The 6,462-nt window shown below is 37.3% G+C and overlaps 1 long non-coding RNA gene across 1 annotated transcript; it reads left to right on the forward strand.

Moving 5' to 3' along the window:
- The first annotated feature begins 2,631 nt into the window (after positions 1 to 2,631).
- LOC136258585 (uncharacterized) lies at positions 2,632 to 4,300 on the forward strand. Its single transcript, XR_010702861.1, has 2 exons — positions 2,632 to 2,920; positions 3,983 to 4,300. It is a non-coding gene; the product is annotated as an uncharacterized lncRNA (long non-coding RNA).
- Positions 4,301 to 6,462: the final 2,162 nt, after the last annotated feature.

Consider the following 6,462-nt stretch of genomic DNA (forward strand, 5'->3'; position numbering starts at 1 on the left):
GTTGGGTGATCACACCACAGTTTGTTACTGTCCAGCATCATCTCGTTACAATTGTAGTGTTGATCAGTTAGGTCCTGTATATCCTGGTGAAAATTTGACTGTGGATTTATGTCTGCCATACAATGATGAGAATACTGGTATCTTATACATTGAAACTTATAATGATGACCTGCCTAAATCTGCCTGTAAACTTGCTGATTACAACAGTATGAAACATGTATTTCATAAAGACAAATGCAGCACTGTGTATTTCACTATAGCTTTTAGACAACCGGGAGCTGTGGGCTGTGAACTATTCCTCACAGCGCAGCCCAACTTGTACACATCTTATGATGTCTTTTATGTCCACCTTCTTCCATGTCCATTAGGATTTACACTACAACATGGAATTTGTGACTGTGATCCCGATCTTAGAAAATACATTGATGAGTGTATGATAAGTAGTCAAACAGTAAGACAATTTGCTGGAGTTTACATATTGGGTACTGTATCAGTCAATTCAACTGATACATACATCATATCAACTGACTGTCCTATTGACTATTGCATACAAGGTAAGACAAGGATATCTTTACATCATCCAGATGCTCAATGTCAGCCTCACAGAACTGGTTTGCTTTGTTCGCAGTGTACAGATGGATACAGTGTAGTACTTGGATCAAACCAGTGTAAAATGTGCAATAATAAACACTTGTTGTTCATTTTGTATATTTTGTTTACTAGTCTGTTCTTAGTCACATTACTCTTTGTTCTCAACTTAACAGTGACTAGAGGAACAATTAATGGTCATATATTTTATGTTAACATTGTTTGGATAAATTCCTCTTATTTTCACTTGCATGATAGGCTGATAACATTTTTATATTACTACATTTCCATTACTAATCTTGGAGCATCCTTTGAAATGTGTCTTTATGAACAAATGGACATGTATGCTAAAAAGTGGATACAATTTGCATTCCCCTTGTATTTGATACTGATTGCTGTTTCATTTATCATAGGTACGTAGTCGATACTCTAGCAAACTTTATCGGTTAACATACAACAGAGCACTACCAGTACTAGCAACCTTGTTTATGCTTACTTACACTAGTATACTACAAGCCATATCTAGTGCACCTTTGTATGCTACCATCATCACTATACCAAGTCACAGTTCCAAGAATCTTTGGTTACTTGATCCAACTATTCCACTACTTGGATGGAAGTTTTCACTTTTGGTTAGTGTATGCTTGTTGTTGTTTCTGTTCTTGCTAATGTTCAATGCCATATTGTTGTTTACTAAACCACTGATGAGATTCAAAATTATTCATCAATTTATGCCATTAATAGATGCTTTTCAAGGACCACTGAAATGTCAATATTATTATTGCATCGGAATACACCTATTGATCAGAAATGTGATGGTGTTACTTTCTATTTTCGGCAAAACTGTAAACGTTTTAACAAGTTGCATTATAATTATTGCTGTGGCTATTATTCATGGTTACATCCAACCAAACAAGAGCAACTTAACAAATATTCAAGAATTGTTTTATCTCTTCAATTATGCCACTTTGTGTTTACTGCTCATATTCAATAAAAGTGAAGCACTTAATGTAATTACAGTAAATGTACTGGTCGGTTTGTCTTTTATTCAGTTTTTGTTAATTTTTGTTTATCACGTGTTCACATTTGTAAGCCCCTGCAGCAAAGCATTGACACAAACTACTAAAACAATATGGAATTGTATCAGAAATAAGTGCAATTCCAGGAGGCAAAGTGTACATCAAGAGGACAATCCTGGCATGGACATCCCTGAAGTTCACTTCAAGTTTTCTGATTTTCGAGAGCCTTTAATAGGAGAAGATTAATTGGTTAATTATACACTATTGACAATGTGTGTAATGTATGTAGCTATGTGCATTGCAAATTAATATGAGTTGTATATTTGCTCATTCAGAGTTATAGTTTTGTACAGGGTACTTGTAGGTGCACTGCTATTCTAACTTTTAATAAAAATTAATATGTGAGATGCAGTCAAAATATTATACTTATTGGTATTTGTATATTCAATGTTTGGTGTAATAATGCCAAGAAGCTCATTTATATATACACAGGTTTATCACCATACACTCCCTACAGGATTTGCAAAAAATGGCACAAACCCTTATCAGCGTTGAAACCGGGTCGGGTCATCCGGGTCAACCAGGTCACATTTTCTCCGGGTCATCCGGGTCCGACCCGGTTTACAAATTATCCGGGTCTGACCCGGATTGGATCACGTGAGAAACGAAATTGTTTGTTTGACGACATGGAAACTTATAAACGCTATCGCGTAGCTCTTCGTGAGCCACGCCCACTTATCGCGTTACCAACATACGTTCAGCTACGCCCATTTATTAGTAAGTGCAGTATGTAGCACGAAACTGAGGGTATCTATGGCTATTGTCAGTAGGTGATGACCTTTTTTTTCTTTTCTTTTCTTTTTTTTTTTTTTGGTCTTCAACCTACAGCTAGGCTGAAGTTGCAATAATTACTCAACACGAATCGAACTCTCAAAACGTAGTCTAGCTCGAGACTAGCCGAAACATAGCTCTTATCGCACGCCTCGGCTTTAATTAATCCGGGTCACATCCGGGCGAATTTTTTTTTGGGCACACTTTCGACTTAGAAAATTTTCACGCATTACTTTTTCCGGATAATGTTGCGCATGTAACACCGGATATTAACTGCGTGAGTTCATTGAGGAGTCCATAGACAGAGACTTGGTTCAGTGCCTCAATGTCGTGTTCTCCGCCAGGTTGACAGCAGAAAAGAAGGGCGAAATGGTTTTAGGGGAAAGGTGGTTTTTCACAGCCTGCCTCAACTGATTTGTCAATGGCGTCTCGCATTTTAAGGGCTACCCGGCAGTATTTGATTCAGCGAAACTGATTAACATGTGAGTATGAAGCAGCTTGTGTATTCACTAAATAAATGGACCGAAGATTAATGTACTATCTTGCCTCATTAATGATGCCGGGGGTTCACTGAACAGGAATCATTCAGTATGAATTCTGGCACTAGATAACTGAACCATAGGGTTTTTAGTATCTATAACTGAACAAGGGATAGTCACTACCTAACAGTATGGACCTGTAAAACCCTCTGTCACCGGGATCAAGATGTTTGATTAAGGCCAGGGAAACTTGATTAATTGTTTCTCGGCAACCCTGCCTGCATCTCTTTTTACCCCACCGCATCTAATTTCATTGTTGCTGTTATCAATCACGTGCATTTGATGCTAAGAAGGCTGGCTATCATTCTACAGCACAGCAAATGTTACTTGCACCTCAGATATGGTGGTAAAACATTAGTACTAGTTCTTAAAAGGCTTTAGCTAACCTTTATAGTAACAAACAGCTTGATTTGGAATATTTTCTTTAATAGTGAATAATGAAAAATGACCTCCCGCCTGCATGGAAATCCAAATTTTTGTGGATGTGAAACAAGTAATCAAGTTTGCCTGGCCTAATTGTAATATCATTTGAATATGGGCCTCGTTTGTTTGACTTAGTAGTGTGGAAGCATATTGTTTTGGTGGACGTCTTGATTGCTTACAAACTAACCTCTTGATTGCTTGGTTAAATTTTAATACTGTTTGCGGGTGGTTTTATAGGAGTTATTGGTGTAGTGACTGTACCTGAACAAGCAGTAGTATTTTTGACTTATTACTTGTTCAGAAAGAAATACAAAGGCATGATATTATGTGTTTGTTATTCTATTGTCGTAAAAACTAACTTCAACTTCTTACATACTGTTACCTGTTTCAATCATATGTAGCGCTGTTACAATAGGAAGTAACGTTTCCCAGCATTTGCTGAGCCCTACAGAGATGGCAGCTGATTTTGTTATGTTATAGGTATTACATTATTATTACTTCATGTATGTAATGATGTGGTAATCACTTTGTGTGATGATCTGTGATCACATGTGTATTGAGTGTGGTGTTCTTAATTTGTAGGTGGATTCACTTCAACAACTTCAAGATCACAAAGTGTTTTCACAAAACCAACATCTAAACAAGAGCGAGTCCATATAGCTGTATTCTCACAGTGATCATGTGCAGCTAAGATGACTTTGAGACAGGAACAAACTTCAACAAAGACAATAGTTTGGCTTTACTTGACTAAACACTCAAGTGTAAAGATATAGCATAAGACATGATTAAAGTACTTTTTATGTATACTATAATGACACTGGTATGTTGTGATGTATTGGAAAGCACAAATATTTGTTGGTCTATTGTATATAATTTTTATTATATTGCCCTGTTTGAGAAGTTGGTTTAGTCTTATTACTCCAGTGCAGCCAATTGTACTTTTGCTGTGTTGTACGTATGCCCACCTCATTGCACACTATGCTAGCTCAGTTCCACCTTGTAGTCTGTATCTAATGCTAGTCTATCACAAAATCATAATTTAGAAGGTTGATACAGAGTTTCCAATCCCTGCATTATCCAGTGGTGAATGAGTAGTGTGTAATTGAGTAAGTTTTACTCAGTAAGATATAGCTAGTACTGGGACTGAATATAAAAATCCACACCTAAAGGCTATGTAGTAAGTGTAGAGCAAGTTATTTGCTACAAGTGTTTAACTAAGGTGGTAAACTTGTTTAATGAACTTGCAATTGTATAAGCAGTATTTTAGTTACTTACCTGATTGTACTTTTTTTTTGACAATGTCTTGTCCTTTTGTGTGTTTGATGGCTATAAAGGAAGTTATTCACATTCCATGCTATTAATTATAGTGCATTGTTGTGTCAGCTATAGTGGATGCTTTGTGGTGTCTCCGTATATATCTCTTGTTGTCCAACTAATTGTACCCAAAAACAATGTGGGAGATAGAAAAGAAAGTTATGAGGTCTACTCTAACACAGCTATGCACAATTGGTATCAGTTCTCAGATATCATAGTCTACGAGCATTAATTTTGGCATTTGAAATTTCAGTAAATTTCAAAGTACACTTTTTCATTATAGGCATGTTTGAACTTGAAGAGCTACTAGTGGTATCTATTGGTATTTTCCTTGGAGGTCACCTTGTCAAGAAACTTACTGTAATGTGGAACCACACCCACACTAAAGAATGTGGTTTGGGGTCTTTAGTGATATGTGTGTGGTACTACACCCACATTGCATGCTGCACACTTATGGGAATTGTAGGCAACTAGTCTGTATGACATCAAGCAAGGGTGCAATGACCACTTATGGGAATTGTGGATTGTTGCAGCTGCCTAGCTGGGTTAGACTTTCATGGAGCCACACCCACTCACCAATCATTGACTATGAGTGTTAAAATATTGTTAGGTATTTGTAGCTACTCATTTATTTCCCTTGCAGACAACTGTGTAGGTAATATCCTATACTATGAATGTAGAACGAACTAACAAAGCTTGGAAGTGTGGACATTGTACCAAAAAGACTATAATTATAGCTCTTGATGCCCACCTCAAATTTCTATTTGGGTTGGTGGGTCAACTGGATCAGCAGTACTGAACCATTTACAACCATCATTTGCATTATATTATGCATCTGAAGAAGTGCTAAATGGAATATCACATAAGTACTGTAAAACCTGCACTCTCCACTACAAATTTAACCTTACAATGGAACATTTCTGTTGTTCCTATAGAATGCAATTTAAAAGACAGCCTCCTTGTAGCTATCAGTAAAGTTGGTCTCAAATTGTCCATTACATAGAGGTTCAACTTGTTAAGGCATACATGCACTAAGTCATTAAAAGTTCCAAGTGTGCTTGATTCATATTATTACTGCTCCTGTACAGGAAACAGCACAGAGACAAAAATATTTGTCTATAGTGAATCCCTTTAAGATCAGGAATTTGTTTGGTCGTTTATATAAGATGTACTAAATTAGTGACCCTATTGATGAGGTGGCCTTTAGCACTGTGATTTACACTATCATAATGGTTATTACACTACTACTGGGTAGAAATGAAACACGCAGTTTAGGCATAAGTCAGAGATGACTACAAGTGGAATATATATGTGACTGGATTTTGGAAAAACGATCCAAATCGCACATTAGAAGTTTCGAGATAAACGGTTTTAAAGAATTGAAGCCAGCATAACTCTCCAAGGATAGCAAGCACGCGTATGAAATTTACACAAAAGATGCATCAATATGTTACCTTTCAAGCCACTTCCAGTACTTGTAGCTGCTTGTACAGTTTCCCGCCAAATAAGATAGAAAATCTGAGCAGTTGGACGAGCGAAGTAGTATCACGAGTGCTCACAAAGGGGTGGAGGCTGGGGGGTGGCGGGGAGGGCAAAAGATAGGCCTCAAAATGGAGGCAGACCACGATTGGAGTCCAGACACGAGATTACAGGGCTGTGCTGGCTCCTTAGTGGCTGATATGTAGCAAAATCTACAGAGAACACGTCTGGCCAACATTATAAGGCTGTCCACCAGTAAACCACTGATT

Source organism: Dysidea avara, chromosome 6, assembly GCF_963678975.1.
Source record: "Dysidea avara chromosome 6, odDysAvar1.4, whole genome shotgun sequence".
In the NCBI taxonomy this organism is placed as follows: domain Eukaryota; kingdom Metazoa; phylum Porifera; class Demospongiae; order Dictyoceratida; family Dysideidae; genus Dysidea; species Dysidea avara.